A 17,697-nucleotide genomic window follows, 5' to 3' on the forward strand; every position below is an offset into this window, starting at 1 on the left:
CAAATAGAAAATGTTAGAAATGGCAGATGCAGAGGCGAATGTTTGTGATCAACTGAGAGATGAAACTACACAATTGGTAACTGAGAACTGTGCACTGGAACAGAGATTGGATAAATGGGAAGAAAGATGTAAGGTGAGAGAATGATGTATCACCTCTTTAGAACAAAGGGAAGCTGGGAATGGGAATGTTATAATAGAGCTTAGGATGCCCTGGCTGCCATAATGGAGTCATGCACCAAATGTGCAGAGGTTGATCATTCTCAGTGTTTAGCACAGATAGAGTCTCTAGAACAGCAATTATGGAAGTATAATGCTGCTGTTGCTAAAAGCGTGTTTCTATGGTTAGCATCAATGTTAGTGATTTGGATAAGGAATAATAAGACAAAGGTGGTGTAGCAGCTCCTGAAACTGACTCAGGAGTGGAAATGAAAAATGCATATGAGGCTTTGGTGGAAAATAGTAATTCTGTGGCCGTAGACACATGTGATGAATCCATTATGAGTGACTTCTCCTCAGACAATGAGAGTGTGAGGTCTCATGATTTCAACCATTGTAATATTTTGCTGCAATGGGAGTCTCTGTCGCCATGTGCTCAGAAAATGTCCTATGCAGTAGAGTTTGCATTCAGCTGTTTTGCCTATAAAAGGTTGGGGCAGATTGTGAGGTATTATTTGGTGGTTAATAATAATTTACTGTAGAAAGAAACTCTCAGTACTCGAAAACTGCATCAAGACGCAATTACGTTTATTCTGCCAGGTGGGGTAGTGCTCCGAGGCTTGGAGACCATAGTTGTCAAAGCCAGGTCCCTTTTATAACCAAAATACTTGGGTTACAATCTGAAAAATAGTCAGTAGAAGGAAGAAAGGTATCAGTTTGTGTCACTACTGAAAGTGGAGGTAGAATATTACTGCAACGATACAACACTAAATCTTTTGTTAGTAGCCTTTAGTGAGTTTTATAGATGGTAGCAATTTTCTGGGTAATGTTTCTTTGCTATGGAATACGGTTCAGATACAATTCTCAAGGATTTGGCACCTTATGTACAGTTTTTGGAACATTATAGAGGACATTGATGTATTTTTGTGTTTTTCAATTGTAAGCCTCTTAATTTCTTATATTTTCTAAATTCAGGTGGAAAAATGCTGCACCAGGAAGACTTGCTTATACACAGGACTTGCAGAATATCATGCTGAAATCTCTTCAGTCATGTGTGGATGCATACATATATGAATGCAATGGGTTATTAATTAGCAAAGGAATCTAACCTATCCAGTTCTTCAAAAGCAAGGAATGTAAACTATGAAGTTTACAGTGCAAAAATAAAAGAAGGGAAATATTTTTTTGTGTGTGACATACAGTATATTGGCATGACCAAATGAATATGGTGCGGGTATTCAGGATTCCAACATTTAGACATGGTAAGCTGTCTGTTGGCCTTAATAGGGAGCTTCAGATGACACATCAACAGTGAAAATTTTCTGGTCAGGGTGGTATCTGAAACTTATCAATCATACAGAGAGGCTATAGGTCACATTACCTGTGGGACACCAGAACTAGACATTGGGGAAGTACACTTGGTTGATGTCACAACTGAGCAATCGGAATCCTGCATAGGTAGTGTCAATGGTTCCTCACACAAACATACTTCATTAGAGAAAGATCCAAATAGATCTATGCGTTTCTTAATCATTGGCTACTGATGTGCAATGTGTCTTCACAACATTTTTCAGAAGTACTTTCCCAACTGAATGGAACCATGGTAAATGAAAAATCGTCAGCCATTTCTTCAGACACCCATGACAAATTTTTGAAAATATGGACTTAATGGATCTCATACTATATGTACTTTCAAGTTTCATGTCATATAATGTAAAGTACAGACCTCTGTGATAACATTTATCCTTAAAGTGATTGTAAAGTCTTGTTTTTTTTAAAATAACAAACATGTTATACTTACCTCCTCTGTGTAGTTGGTTTTGCACAGGGCAGCCCAGATCCTCCTCTTCTCAGGTCCCTTGTTCCTGCTCCTGGTCCCTTGTTCACTCCTGGAGTGGCACGGATCCTCCTCTTCTCGGGTCCCTCTTCTGTGCTCTTGGCCCCTCCCTCATTTTGAGTGCCCCCACAGCGGTGCTCAGTCACATTCAGACATGGAGCTGCGGCCCCGCCCATTTCTCTCCTGATTGGCTGACTGACGTTGATTGACAGCAGCAGGAGCCAATTGCGACACGCTGCTATCTCAGCCAATGAGAAGAGGAGTCTCGGGCAGCTGAGAAACTCTTGCAACATCGCTGGATAAAGATGGGCTCAGTTAACCACTTAAGCCCCGGAGGATTTTCCTGCTAAAAGACCAGGGCCTATTTTGTGATTCGGCACTGCGGGATTTTAACAGACAATTGCACGGTCGTGCGACGCTGAACCCAAATTAAATTGATGTCCTTTTTTCCCACAAACAGAGCTTTCTTTTGGTGGTATTTGATCACCTGTGCGATTTTTACTTTTTGCGCTATAAACAAAAAAACAGCTACAATTATGAAAAAATAACAATATTTTTCACATTTTTTTATATGAAATTCCCCCAAAAAATATGTAAAAATCAAAAAATTTTTAACATTTAAGGCCAATTTGTTTTCTGCTACATATGTTTGGTCAAAAAATCGCAATAAGCGTATTTTGATTGGTTTGCGCAAAAGTTATTGCGTTTACTAACTAAGGGAAAGATTTATGTAATTTTTATTGTTTTTTTTTTTAACTAGTAATAGCGGCGATCCGCAATTTTTTTTTGCGGGACTGCGACATTGCGGCGGACAGATCGGACTCCTGACTAACATTCTTGAGACTTTTGGGGGTACCAGTGACATTACTACAGTAATCAGTGCTATACATATGCACTGTTGCTGTAAAAATGACACTGGCAGGGAAGGGGTTAACTTTCTTAGTGATCAAGGGGTTAAGTGGGTCCCTAGGGTGTGATTCTAACTGTAAAGGGGCGTGGCTAGTGATGTAACCACAGAGACATACGATCCTACATAGCAGGATCGTGTAGTCTCTGCAGTTAGATCAGGGAGAATGACAGGCGGCTTTGTTTACATTAGCCGCCTGCCTTTCTCCCTCTCCACCGGGAGATCGCGGGTGACCGGTGGACATCGGAGCCGCCGGTCACTCACGCGGACATGTCGTAGGCGAGCGACGTAGCCCTACGTCGGTTTGCCTGTACGGGGCTGACTGCCGCAGTAAATAGTCGTGCGGCGGTCGGCAATCGGCAAGTATTAGGAGCTCAGGGGGTCACACAGAAAGTTTTTTTTATCTTAACGCATAGAATGCGTTAAGATAAAAAAAAAACTTCTGCCTTTACAATCCCTTTAACCACTTACCGCATAGTAACGTACCGATACGTCGGTACACTTTGCGGGGTTATACCGGGATGATGCCTCTAGTTAGAGGCATCATCCCGGTACCGTGGTTTGAAGCCGACGGTCGGCTTTCCGTCGGTAACGACCGATGCGGCTCGGGAGCCGCTCGATCGTTACCCGGGGGGGCGGGAGGGGACGTCCCCCCCCTCCCGCCGCCTTCCGTGGCTTTGCTCGGGGCTCCCGTCCCACCGGGAGCCCCGAGCACCCAGCCCACACGTCCGCCGGCTGGATGGAGTCCCGATGAATGCCGGAAACTGCATCGATCGGGTCTCCGATGACGTAACCCGTCATGGACGCCACTTCCGGGTTACTGTGCTGCAAAAGGCGGCAGTTTTGAAAAAGGGCTGTATGCAAAAATGCCGTTTTCGGCATTTTGCATACAGGGAAGTGTAGTGGAGGGGTCTAGGGTCTTTTAGACCCTCGATCCCTCCATAAAGTGTACCTGTCACTACATATTGGTGTCACAAGGGATGTTTACATTGCTTGTGACAGCAATAAAAGTGATCAGATTTTTATTTTTTTTTAAAAAACTGTAATAAAGTTTGCGCACAAAAAAAAAAACGTATACACAAGTCGAGCCGCGAATGAAATCGCTGTTCAAACCCCACATGTGAGGTATGGCCACGATCGCCAGAGCGTGGGCAATAATTTAAAAAAAAGAGCTACACTCTACCTCTAAACTGGTAACCGTTAAATAAATTTAAAGCGTCGCAGATTGAGATCTCTATTGACCGTAGTTTGTCACCATCCCACGGGGGGGCGCAATTTTAAACCGTAACATGTGGATAAATAAATCCGCGCTAAGGATATCAAGGGATTGTAACAATATATGCACAAATAAGCTGCAGCCTCCCTTAAACTATAGCCAAAGGCTATAAAGAGATAAATAAAATGGAAGGTGATGGCGCTGCTTATTTAATAAAGTGCAAATAAATATAAGATGCTAAAGTATAAATATGATTGAGGAATAAGTTAATAGATAAAAGATGCGGAGGTGAAAAACCAAGTAAAAAGATCAAACGTATAGTGTTATAAGGGATATAAATTATTCTAAAAATAAATTTAAATATATAAAAATATTCCAAAGGTATATGAGAGAAACAACCACCAGAGGGCGTAATAAATGGCAAAGTGTGACAATAAATATGCTTGTGTATATGCCAAAATAAAATAAACAATGTGAATATATGACAATGCTAAATAAATAAATAAAATTTATACAAGGTGTATATTCCACAAGTGATAATATAAATAATAGTGAATAGATAAGTAAATAAATTGGTGATAAATGTGCGGGAAACTATTATGCACGGGATGGGTGTGCAAAACAACAGTTGGTATACAGTGCAACAAAAAGTGATAACAATAAATATATCAAGGTGAGTCAAAGATAAATGTGCCAAAAATAATTTTTATATAAATATGCAGGTGAATATAAAGGTGCGGGAAGTCTATTTGTGCAACGTGCAAAAAAATCCAAAAAATTAGTCCATAAAATAATGGTGATAGCAAAAAATATATAGGTGTACAGGATATCTTACGGTGACCCCCAAGGTGGGTGACTGGTGAGTGGCAAAGTGGCCCCTGGTAAAAAGACCTACTCACCAGATGTACCCACCCCACACAGGGGTATAGAGCGGGTACTGAAGAGGTATCTTTTAAGCCTGGATCTGTGTAGTAGTTCCCTTCCTAGGGTAGATGTGTTATGGAGTCCGGAGTGTCCTGAGTGGGGTCCGGTAGTGAATTGTGGTATCCAAAATCTCGTGGGTAAGAGATTTGCACCGTAAGATATCCTGTACACCTATATATTTTTTGCTATCACCATTATTTTATGGACTAATTTTTTGGATTTTTTTGCACGTTGCACAAATAGACTTCCCGCACCTTTATATTCACCTGCATATTTATATAAAAATTATTTTTGGCACATTTATCTTTGACTCACCTTGATATATTTATTGTTATCACTTTTTGTTGCACTGTATACCAACTGTTGTTTTGCACACCCATCCCGTGCATAATAGTTTCCCGCACATTTATCACCAATTTATTTACTTATCTATTCACTATTATTTATATTATCACTTGTGGAATATACACCTTGTATAAATTTTATTTATTTATTTAGCATTGTCATATATTCACATTGTTTATTTTATTTTGGCATATACACAAGCATATTTATTGTCACACTTTGCCATTTATTACGCCCTCTGGTGGTTGTTTCTCTCATATACCTTTGGAATATTTTTATATATTTAAATTTATTTTTAGAATAATTTATATCCCTTATAACACTATACGTTTGATCTTTTTACTTGGTTTTTCACCTCCGCATCTTTTATCTATTAACTTATTCCTCAATCATATTTATACTTTAGCATCTTATATTTATTTGCACTTTATTAAATAAGCAGCGCCATCACCTTCCATTTTATTTAAACCGTAACATGTTGGGTATCTATTTACTCGGCGTGACATCATCTTTCACAATATACAAAAAAAATGGGCTTACTTTACTGTTTAGTATTTTTTAAATGCAGTGAAATATGATTTTTCAATTTTTATCCAAAAAAAATGGCGTTTTAAAGACCGCTGCGCAAATACTGCGTGACAAAAAATTTTGCAATGACCGACATTTTATTTTCCAGAGTCTTTGCTAAAAATATATATATAATGTTTGGGGGTTCTAAGTAGTTTTCTAGGAAAAAATACTGGTTTTAACTGGTTTTTCAACAAAAAGTGTCCAAAATAGGGCTGGGGCTTAAGTGGTTAACATCCCTTAAAAGTTGACAAAAACCTATTAACCAGTATTTGCTGAATATGCACAGAATTATGTATGGTCATTGTACCAATGGCTTACTCCCTGAAATGCGCAGAAGGATAGTGTTTTTTGTTCAGAACATTTTTTCTGAAAAGGAACTAGGAGAGGAGAGATCTATTCAGCACTTTACTGGGGTAAATAGGATCTGGGATGGGTGTTATTAATGATGTGGGCATTCATATCCTAACTCTCTACCATAGCTTCAGACTGTAAGCGAGGATTTGTTACACAAAGAAAAAAAAATTAACTCCTCAATAACATCTAAACGAGTAATATACATACCCAGGTCAAGATAGTGGAAGATTTTTTAATCATTTTAAGATATTAGTCTGCAATGTGGTGGTAAAAATGTATCATGGGTTTTGGTATGCACGCAAGGGCAGTTGGAATTATTAACTAACATCAAGCTGATGAGTTACAGTATCTCACAATAGTGAGTCCCCCCCCCCCCCCCCACATTTTTGTAAATATTTTATTATATCTTTTCATGTGACAACAGTGAAGAAATTACACTTTGCTACAATGTAAAGTAGTGAGTGTACAGCTTGTATAACAGGATAAATGTGCTGTCCCCTCAATATAACTCAACACACAGCCATTAATGTCTTAACCGCTGGCAACAAAAGTGAGTACACTCCTAAGCGAAAATGTCCAAATCAGGCCCAATTAGCCATTTTCCCTCCCCGATGTCATGTGACTCCTTAGTGTTACAAGGTCTCAGGTGTGAATGGGGAGCAGGTGTGTTAAATTTGATGTTATCGCTCTCACTCTCTCACTGGAAGTTCAACATGGCACCTCATGGCAAAGAACTCTCTGAGGATCTGAAAAAAATAATTGTTGCTCTATATAAAGATGGCCTAGGCTATAAGAAGATTGCCAAGACCCTGAAACTGAGCTGCAGCAAAGTGGCCAAGACCATACAGCAGTTTAACAGGACAGGTTCCACTCAGAACAGGCCTCTCCATGGTGGACCATAGATGTTGAGTGCACATGCTCAGTGTCATATCCAGAGGTTGTCTTTGGGAAATAGACATATGAGTGCTGCCAGCATTGCTGCAGAGGTTTAAGGGGTAGGGGGTCAGCCTGTCAGTGCTCAGACCATACGCCGCACACTGCAACAAATTGGTCTGCATGTCCATCGTCCCAGAAGGAAGCCTCTTCTAAAGATGATGCACAAGAAAACCTGCAAACATTTTGCTGAAGACAAGCAGGCTAAGGACATGGATTGCTGGAACCATGTCCTGTGGTCTGATGACACCAAGATTTATTTGGTTCAGATGGTGTCAAGTGTGTGTCGCGGCAACCAGGTAAGGAGTACAAAGACAAGTGTGTCTTGCCTACAGTCAATCATGGTGGTGGGATTGTCATTGTTTGGGGCTGCATGAGTGCTGTCGGCACTGGGGAGCTACAGTTCATTGAGGGAACTAGGAATGACAACATTTATTGTGACATACTGAAGCTGGAGACTGGACTGCAGGGAAGTATTCCAACATGATAACGACCCCAAACACACCTCCAAGACGACCACTGCCTTGCTAAAGAAGCTGAGGGTAAAGGTGATGGACAGGCCAAGCATGTCTCCAGACCTAAACCCTATTGAACATCTGTAAGGCATCCTCAAACGGAAGGTGGAGGAGCGCAAGGTCTCTAACATCCACCAGCTCCATGATATCGTCATGGAGGAGAAGAGGAGGACTCCAGTGGCAACCTGTGAAGCTCTGGTGAACTCCATGCCCAAGAGGGTTAAGGTAGTGCTGGAAAATAATGGTGGCCACACAAAATATTGACACTTTGGGCCCAATTTGGACATTTTGGCTTAGGGGTGTACTCACTTTTGTTGTCAGCGGTTCCTTACCGCTGGATGTCATATGACGTCCTGGGCTTTAAGTGGGGATATCAAAAAGATGGGTGCAGCTGCACGATGCACGCATCATTCAGATATAATTTTTTCAGCCGGCGATTCCCTGCACAGTAAGAACAATCATAGTGGCTGTTCACCCACTTGATCATTCTTACAGGCAACGGGAGGGAACATCCCCCCCTCCCGCTGCCCTCCGGTGCTTCTACCGGCTTGCCCCTGTGATCGGCGAGCCGGAGAAAAAATCAGCTGACGGCGAAAGTACCCCATAGAGACTGCCGAGGACCAGATGGTCCCCGGCAGTCTCTATGAGTCTCACAGGCCCAGGTGTGACGTTATGACGTCACGGCCGGCCTGGGAGTTGTCAATACTGCCGTGATCTCGGCTGGATAGCCGAGATCGTTTTTTGATTTCAGGCTTTCCAGCCTGTAGGAAAGATCTGAGGTCCTATTGACCTCAGATCTCTCCATGAAGAGAACCTGTCAATGTTTAAATTCCTTGTAATAGAAATAAAAGTGATAAAAAAAAAAAAAATTAAAGGGAAAGTGTAAAATGAAAAAATAAAAATTTAAAGTGCCCCTGTCTCCGCGTGTTCGAACGCAGAAGTGAACACATGCATACGTCACGGCCACATATGTAAACGGCGTTCAATCCATACAAGTGAGGTATCGCCATGAACATTAAAGTGAGAGCAACAATTCTAGCCCAAGATTTCCTCTGTAACTCTAAATTGGTAACCTGTAAAAAAATTTAAAGCGTTACCTATGGAGATTTTTAAGTATTGAAGTTTGGCGTCATTCCACGACTGTGCACAATTTTAAAGCGTGACATGTTATGTATCTATTTTCTCGGCGTGACATCATCTTTTACATTATACAAAAAAATTGGGCTAACTTTAACTTTAGTGTTTTTTTGTTTTTTAATTCATAAAAGTTTTTTTTTATTTTTTAAAAACGCGTTTGAAAAATTTCTGCGCAAATACCATGTGACATAAAAAGTTGCAATGGCTGCTATTTTATTCCATAGGGTCTCTGCTAAAAAAATATATATATATAATGTTTGGGGGTTCTGAGTAATTTTCTAGCAAAAAAATATGATTTTTTCATGTTGGAGCGGATTGCCAGGCTGTGTGTTATTTTGAGGGGACAGCAAATTTACATTGTTATACATGCTGTACACTCACTACTTTACATTGTAGCAAAGTGTCATTTCTTCAGTGTTGTCACATGAAAAGATAAAATAAAATATTTACGAAAATGTAAGGGGTGTACTCACTTTTGTGAGATACTGTAACATCCCGACTCAGTAAAGTTTTCCCAAGACACATCACTTTCACTAATTCAAAGTGGTGGTCGAATGCCTAAGTGGGCTGTACACGTTCAGCATTGGTATGCTTCTTTGTTAATTACATATACAGAGTTGCATATTCATTCTGTATATTTGGTGTTGTCAATGGGTTTACTTACTGGGGATTCTACATTATTACATCCATGACCATGATGTCCTGTGTATGCCAGGTCTATCAGGTAGTAAATTAAAAGTGTTGGGAAGATGCTTCAGTTTGTGTTCTGGTTGGGGAGATCATTGCCAGGAATGAAACGCCAGTGTATTATTTAGGTCATAGTAGAATTTGTTTCTTTTTTCTAAAGAATACCAACATGACATTGGTCATGGAACTAGGATGTTGTTTGGGTAAGTAGCTAGAGGTGCATGGTGTACCCTGGGCAGTGTCTCTGAAATCCAGACTCAAGGATGGAATTATGTAGCCCCATCTATTGCTAATGTGTCTGTAGATTGTACATATCAACTATAACAGCCCTGTTAAGCTGGGAGCCCTGAACCTGGGCATGGGAAGGAAGATAAAGGATTAGTTGACAGATTGGGATAGGGATGAAATAATTCTGAAGAAACTACAGCAAGAGATGGCTGATGCTACTATATTCATATACCATGATCCAAAAAGGATAAAGGATTTGGCAAATCAACTAGAGAATGATTCTAGAGGTTATTGGTGGAAAGTAAACTTTTGGGCATTTGGGAAATGAGGTATTGAATTACTGTATATGATCCATCTCATTGTGGTATACACATTCTTGCTGTATTTTTGTAGTTGGTACAAGTTTACATAAATTGTTTGACCAATCATTTTCTGTAAGAAGATCTCACATCTATCTATGAGAGTTGAGGGACAAATTGGCAATGAGGTTTTTTTGTGCAAATTGGAGGCTTTGCTGCCAATTAGGAGTCCTGAATTGCCCCTAATACACAGAAATTGCAATAAAAAAGGATATTCTGAACATGCTTGCCTAATCCCAGTTAAAGGCTGTAGGAGATGGGGAGTGCAATACATAGTTTAATTATGTTCAATATATTTCTACTATAAAAACGTGTTGTTTTGCGTATTGTTATAGTTAGACATATGTGTATTAGGTCAGTAGCGTGGCTTGACAAGACCCTTCTCAATGTTCAGTGTCCAAAGGCTGGTTTAGGTATGGTTCTAAGTGAAAGCTAATGGATTGCTACTGTTTGGTTAGCAAAAATGAACCTGGTCATTGTTGTAGATCAGGGCTCTCAAACTGGTGGCCCTCCAGCTGTTAAAAAACTGCAATTCCCATGAGGCATTGCAAGGCTGACAGTTACAAGCGTGACTCCCATAGGCATGAGGCATGAGGCATGAGGCATGGGGGGCTGCGGTAGACCATCTTAGAAAACCAGTGGACCAGGATTACACAGGAGGTTGCAAATAGGGTTTCATCACCTGGGAGAAGGTTCTTGCATACTCCTCTGCCAAGGGTTATGGAGATAGAAGAGAAACCCGCTGACCTCCTGTTGGGGCGAAGATGAGAATACCTGATGAGCTCTCTTGTACAGTTGTTTGTATTAGGAATTTCAATAAAAATACAAATGAAAAAATAAATAAATAAGGCCCTAATATGAATATATGCATAACAAAGACGTACAAAAAGTATATACTATACGACATAGGAGTTGTAAAGTCAGGAAGGTTTTTTTTATCTTAATGCATTATATGCATTAAGATAAAAAGCCTTCTGTGTGTAGCAGCCCCCCCAGCACCCCCTAATACTTACCTGTGCCACCTCTCTGTCCAACGATGTCCACGAGTCCCTCGGCCATCCTGGGAACTCCTCTCCTGATTGGCTGAGATACAGCCGTGGGGCCATTGGCTACCGCCTCTGTCAATCAAAGTCAGTGAGCCCATCAGGAGAGAGAGAGGGGGCAGGGCCGAACGGCAGCTCCGTGTCTGAATGGACACATGGATCTGCAGCTTGGGTCCTGTGCCCTCATAGCAAGCTGCTTACTGTGGGGGCACTCAATTGGAGGGAAGGGCCAGGAGCAGGAACAAGGGACCCGAGAAGAGGTGGATCTGGGTTCTGGTATTTGGTATTTAAAAGAAAAACAAAAAAACGAGGCTTTACAATCACTTTAAGAATAAATGTTATCACAGAGGTCTGTACTTTACATTATATGACATGAAACTTAAAAGTACATATAGTATGAGATCCATTGGGTCCATATTTTCAAAAAATATTTCATGGGTGTCTGAAGAAATGGCTGACAATTTTTCATTTACCAGGGTTCCATTCAGTTGCAAAAGTACTTCTGAAAAATGTTGTGAAATGTTGGGGGGGGGGGGGTTTATGAACAAGAAAATGTTTGCTTAGTAGCATTAAAAATTAAAGTGACCAATTTTGCTGTTGAGCATGACACATCCTCAGAGCCAGAGGGTTTATTTAATATTGGATCCTTGCAAAGATTAAGTATTAACTATTGGATCCTTGATCAGATTACAGCCCAGTACAATGTAGATCATGGTATAGACCTGAATCCAAAGTCTATGGGCCTTAGGACACAACCACCAAATGTAAAGCATTGTACCTTACTGTCAACAACTTTGAAAACATAACTGTCAGTATTGGGGTACAGATTTAGCAATCCTGAAGGGCGTAAAATACCATTGAAAAAGGACCTTGTACAAATTTTCTAAAGCTAATATTTTAAGATAGTTTTTTCCATGGTAGACTCATTTCTGCCTATTCCTCATCAGATATGGACTTTCTAAATTCCTCCTCCCTTGCATGTAATGTGTTTTAGGGCTACACATGGATGGACCTTAAGTAGGTCAGTATTCAGGAAATAAGTCCTGGGGTATGAGGGTTGGTATGACATTAGTTCTCGAAGGCAAAAGGAATATCAGTCTTTTGTATTAGAGATGAGCCAAAATGCTGTAATTGTATGTACTGGTATAGTTAATTGTTAAGGACAGCATGAATTCTTTGAAAATACTTGAAATAATTGAGCTTTTTAAAGTTAGCAGAGAATAGACAACACTATCAGAATCTAGATGCTAAGTGTATTCTGGGAGGGAATAGGGGTCATTTTACTTTGTTTAAAATGGGCAGTTGAGTGGAGATGAAGCCTCCAGAGAGTCCCCGGCAGTGAGTGTGCCAGGGAAGGTTGTATGGTATTTAAATTTTTTTATGTAACTTTTTAAATTTTTATGTAAATTTTATGTAAATTTTTCTGATGTATTTTTTTTAGTACGATATTATGTGCTGATAACGTTAATATTTGAAGTATGAAATCATTTTTAATTAGCATTTATTGAAGTTGATGGGAAATAAGCATGTATGATGTCTATTTACATGACACGAACTTTGCTCACTGAATTTTAAGTATTTTTTAGCCCATGTGTGAGTGCTCATTGCTATTCGGCTCTTATTATTTGCAATTCAGTTTTTTATATTGCTTTTTATCGTGTCCCCAAAGCAGAATTAAGTCATTTAATCTCTTTCTGGGGTCTGGGGGAAGTTACAGTACCCAGGAGCAACACTTCTGGTCTTCATATTTGTTACTTTCGTTTTCGCGGTGCCAATGTTTGTTTGGTAACCATGATACAAATAATAAAGTAGAATCTATATAAATGGCTTGGGGAGGCAATGGCTCTGATCATAATAAGGAAGTCCTGAATACAGACATAACGCGTATAGGGGGTGGAGCCACATGCCACACTATTGACATCATCATTCCACGGCCATTTTGAAGGATGAATACTGCAATGTGGTGTTTGACTTGAATAACGTGGTTGTAACATAACGCTACTGATAGCACTTTATGTGCTCTTGCTTTTTAAGCGTTTTCAACCCTTTCTTAGCATCATTAAACATATTATACGGAGTACACAATTGGACCCCCTTTTTATGTTTGCGTGTTTTGAGTTTGAGCGATGCTTCCAGTAGAGGAGAGTTGGAAACATCTGCAATAACCCCCTTGAGTGCATTTTGACCTCATTTAGAGGTCAAATTGTGAGGTGAGCTGCTAAATGTTACATGTGGTAGAGGCACACAAGACACTGTTTGTACCGTGATTTTGGAGGACCTTATGCACTTTATACACAATAGTTATTGAAGATACTTCTAATGGACTACTTATTTGTTATGAACATCATTGTTTGACTTTTATATAGGTTGCCCTACACTATAATTTTAGTTTTATGTTACATTTGGGAGTGTAATGAAATCACTTTAACAGTGTTTGAGCTTGCAACCATAATTTATGTTTTCTATCACAGTGAATTTGTACTGTTCTTTTGGTTCTGTCATTTCACAACAGTTATGCGGCAGTCATGGAGGTTTTCAACTTCTTAAAACACACAGGTGGATTTGGAAGGAATTTGTTCAGGGAACAAAATAGCAGCAAACCAGGGGATTTAAGCCACTCTTTTAGGAAGCTGAACCATATATTTGAAAAGAAAACATTTCTATGGACCCATATCCCTTTTGAACAATGATCTAAAATTTATGCTAAGTTAATTGCCCAGCGCCTGGTCGATATTTTATTCTCCCTCATACATCTTGACCAATCAGGGTTCACTAAAGGATGGCAAACCACTGATGCTACCCGCAGATTGATTAATATAGTTCATCTTGCTAACAAACAGTGAGCGCCTTATCTGCTCCTCACGTTGGATGCGGAGAAGGCCTTTGATAGAATCCATTGGGAGTACCTGGCGCAGACGCTGAGGGCTTTCGGATTTGAGGGCCAGATATATCAGGCCATTATGGCACTATATAAAGAACCCTCAGCCCAAGTATGCTATAAAGGGATGCTCCCAAAACCATTCACGATATCTAATGGCACTCACCAGGGCTGTCCTTTATCGCCGCTGATTTTCAATCTCCTAATAGAACCATTGGCTACCTATATAAGCTCCCACCCAGAGATCACAGGATTTAAATTCCAGAATACTGACCATGTTATAAGTCTGTTTGCAGATGAAATTATCTTAATGTCGCCTGGCTTCTGTACATTCGTCCTTGATATTGTTTAACCAATTATGCTATCACAAGTGAACGCTGCTAAATCTCACGTATTAGGGCTGCATATTCCCACAACTATCCAACAAAAGTTACAACACCGATTCCCCTACATATGGCAACAAAGGGGTAATAACTACCTAAGAATCACACTGACTTCAAAAGTAGACACATTGGTCCAAGCTAACTACACTTCTTTCTTAAACACCCTTGACTCTAAACTCCAACGACTGGTGGTGGCAGAGTTATCTTAGTCGGGAAGACTGGCAGCATTTAAAATGACTCTACTGCCACAGTTGGTCTACCTGTTTAGATCCCTCCCTATTGTAGTTCCAGTGACATTCTTTAAATCAGCGCAATCTCTACTCAACAAATATCTTTGGAGGGGAAAAATGCCTAGATGTGCCTTTAGCAAACTTACGACAATGAGAGGAGCAGGAGGAATGGGGCACATAGTAATTAGAGACTACCATCTCGCATCTATCATTACATAAGCTAAAGCTTGGTTTCCCCAAATTCACAAATCCCCATGGGTACAACTAAAGAGCGCCCAGATTCGCCACAACAACTTACACCATTACCTGATTGCTGGGTCCTTTTTAAGGAATGGCGAGGCCGATGTATCCCCCACTATTAGAGCTACATTGCTATTGCATACACCTTTAGAATGTTCCCCTAAAACTATCATTCGTACACCCCTACTAAGCCTACATCACATCATACCCGACATAGCAGTATCACACAGGGACACTAGGGGGATCAGGTACCTGGACGATCTTATGGTTGGTCCAGCTATCAAAACCTTTAGATCAATACAGATAGAATTTGGGCTCTTCTCGAATGATTACTTTACTTACCTAAGAATATCCCACTTCATATGTTCAAACCACAAACTCAACACTAGGGATGATCAAACGGTTCGGGTCGACCATCGGCTCGACCCGAACATTGACTGTTCGAAATTCGGCCAAATTCGGCAACCAGAACCGACCAAAATGCAATGGGACAGGAACTGGGCTTTAAAAGCCTGTGATTGCACCAGAACCATCAGTAAAAGCCAATTGAGGGGGCAGGAGAATGCTAGGAATGTGATTGGAGTGACTAGGGGGTCCAGAGGCCAATCATTAGTGAATACGCCCCCGAGTATATAACATAGCCCCGCCAAATCTCTAGCATTTCAATACAGGGACGTGGAAGAGAGTGGAAGCAGTTCTGTTACTTCTGCTTCAAAGTGTCATTTAGCAATTATTAGTGTGAGGAAAGGGATATCTAGTGTAGTTAGGGTACTATTTTCCACTATAGTTAGATTTAATAATCTAGTTTCTGTAGGGAAAGTGTTAAGTGCCAGGGTGACCGTAGTGTAGTGTAGGGTTAACTGACTCTGACTGCTATGGCAGGGTGACAAAACCCTTCCATGTCAGGGTGACCGCTATAGAGAAAAGTTTGTTTCTCTTAGAACAGGATAGTGGCTTCACCCCTGTCACCCTGCTTTTGTTGCAGGCATTTATAGGGCTTTTTTGAGGACATGTTTGGAGTCAGGCATGACATCTGAACTTCTGTGTAGGGGTAACACCTGGGCGTTTTTGTAGCTGGCGTTTTTTTGGGCATTTTTTGGGCGTCTTTGGAGGCAGGCATAACATCAGAACTTCTGTATAGGGGTATATATACACACACACATGTATGTATATATACACATACACATATATAGGTGGGAAAGTAGCAGAAACCTATGCTTGCGCTAATGAAATAATTAACAGGCATATGGCTTCTCTGCTATAACACCTATATATGTGTATGTGTATAAATACATATAAGTGTGTGTGTATATATACCCCTATACAGAATTTCAGATGTTTTGCCTGCCTCCAAAGACCCCCAAAAAAAGGCCTGCTGCAAAAACACACCTGGGCGTTTTTGTAGCTGGCGTTTTTTTGGGCATTTTTTGGGCGTCTTTGGAGGCAGGCATAACATCAGAACTTCTGTGTAGGGGTATATATACACACACACATGTATGTATATATACACATACACATATATAGGTGTGAAAGTAGCAGAAACCTATGCTTGCGCTAATTAAATAATTAACAGGCATATGGCTTCTCTGCTATAACACCTATATATGTGTATGTGTATAAATACATATAAGTGTGTGTGTATATATACCCCTACACAGAAGTTCAGATGTTATGCCTGCCTCCAAAGACCCCCAAAAATGCCCAAAAAAAACGCCTGCAACAACACACCTGGGCATTTTTTTTGGCGCAGGCGTTTTTTTTGGGCATTTTTTGGGCGTCTTTGGAGGCAGGCATAACATCTGAACTTCTGTATAGGGGTATATATACACACACACTTATATGTATTTATACACATACACACATATAGGTGTGATAGGAGCGGAGACATATGCCTGTTAATTATTTCATTAGCGCAAGCATAGGTTTCTGCTACTTTCACACCTATTTATGTGTATGTATATATATACATACATGTGTGTGTGTGTATATACCCCTACACAGAAGTTCTGATGTTATGCCTGCCTCCAAAGACGCCCAAAAAATGCCCAAAAAAACGCCAGTTCCAAAAACGCCCAGGTGTGTTTTTGCAGCAGGCGTTTTTTTTTGGGCATTTTTTGGGGGTATTTGGAGGCAGGCAAAACATCTGAACTTCTGTATAGGGGTATATATACACACACACTTATATGTATTTATACACATACACACATATAGGTGTTATTGCAGAGAAGCCATATCCCTGTTAATTATTTCATTAGCGCAAGCATAGGTTTCTGCTACTTTCACACCTATATATGTGTATGTGTATATATACATACATGTGTGTGTATATATACCCCTACACAGAAGTTCTGATGTCTGATTGCCTGACTCCAAACATGTCCTCAAAAAAGCCCTATAAAACGCCTGCAACAAAAAGCCGGGTGTAAAAGTAGCGAAGCTACTAACCTGTTCTATATTAATTCTAATACAAACAAACTTTTTTCTGGTTCTGGACATGCTACAGAGCTGAAACTTCACAGGTACACCCTTTAGACCCCCCAGACACTAAATCCAAAGAAATCTCTTTTTTTTTTTCAATAATTTTCTCAATAATTGGCTCTCTATCAAAAATGACAATTTTTAAGAACTTTTTTTTGTGTGATTAATAGTCCCTGGGGCATGACCCAGAACCCTAGGCAATTTTTAGGGGCATTTATTGGGTTTTAGGGCTTCAAAATGGTGTTTTTTGATTACCGAAGTTCGGGTCCCATTGATT

Source organism: Pelophylax lessonae (genome assembly GCF_965119305.1).
Source record: "Pelophylax lessonae genome assembly, chromosome: 1".
NCBI classification, from domain to species: domain Eukaryota; kingdom Metazoa; phylum Chordata; class Amphibia; order Anura; family Ranidae; genus Pelophylax; species Pelophylax lessonae.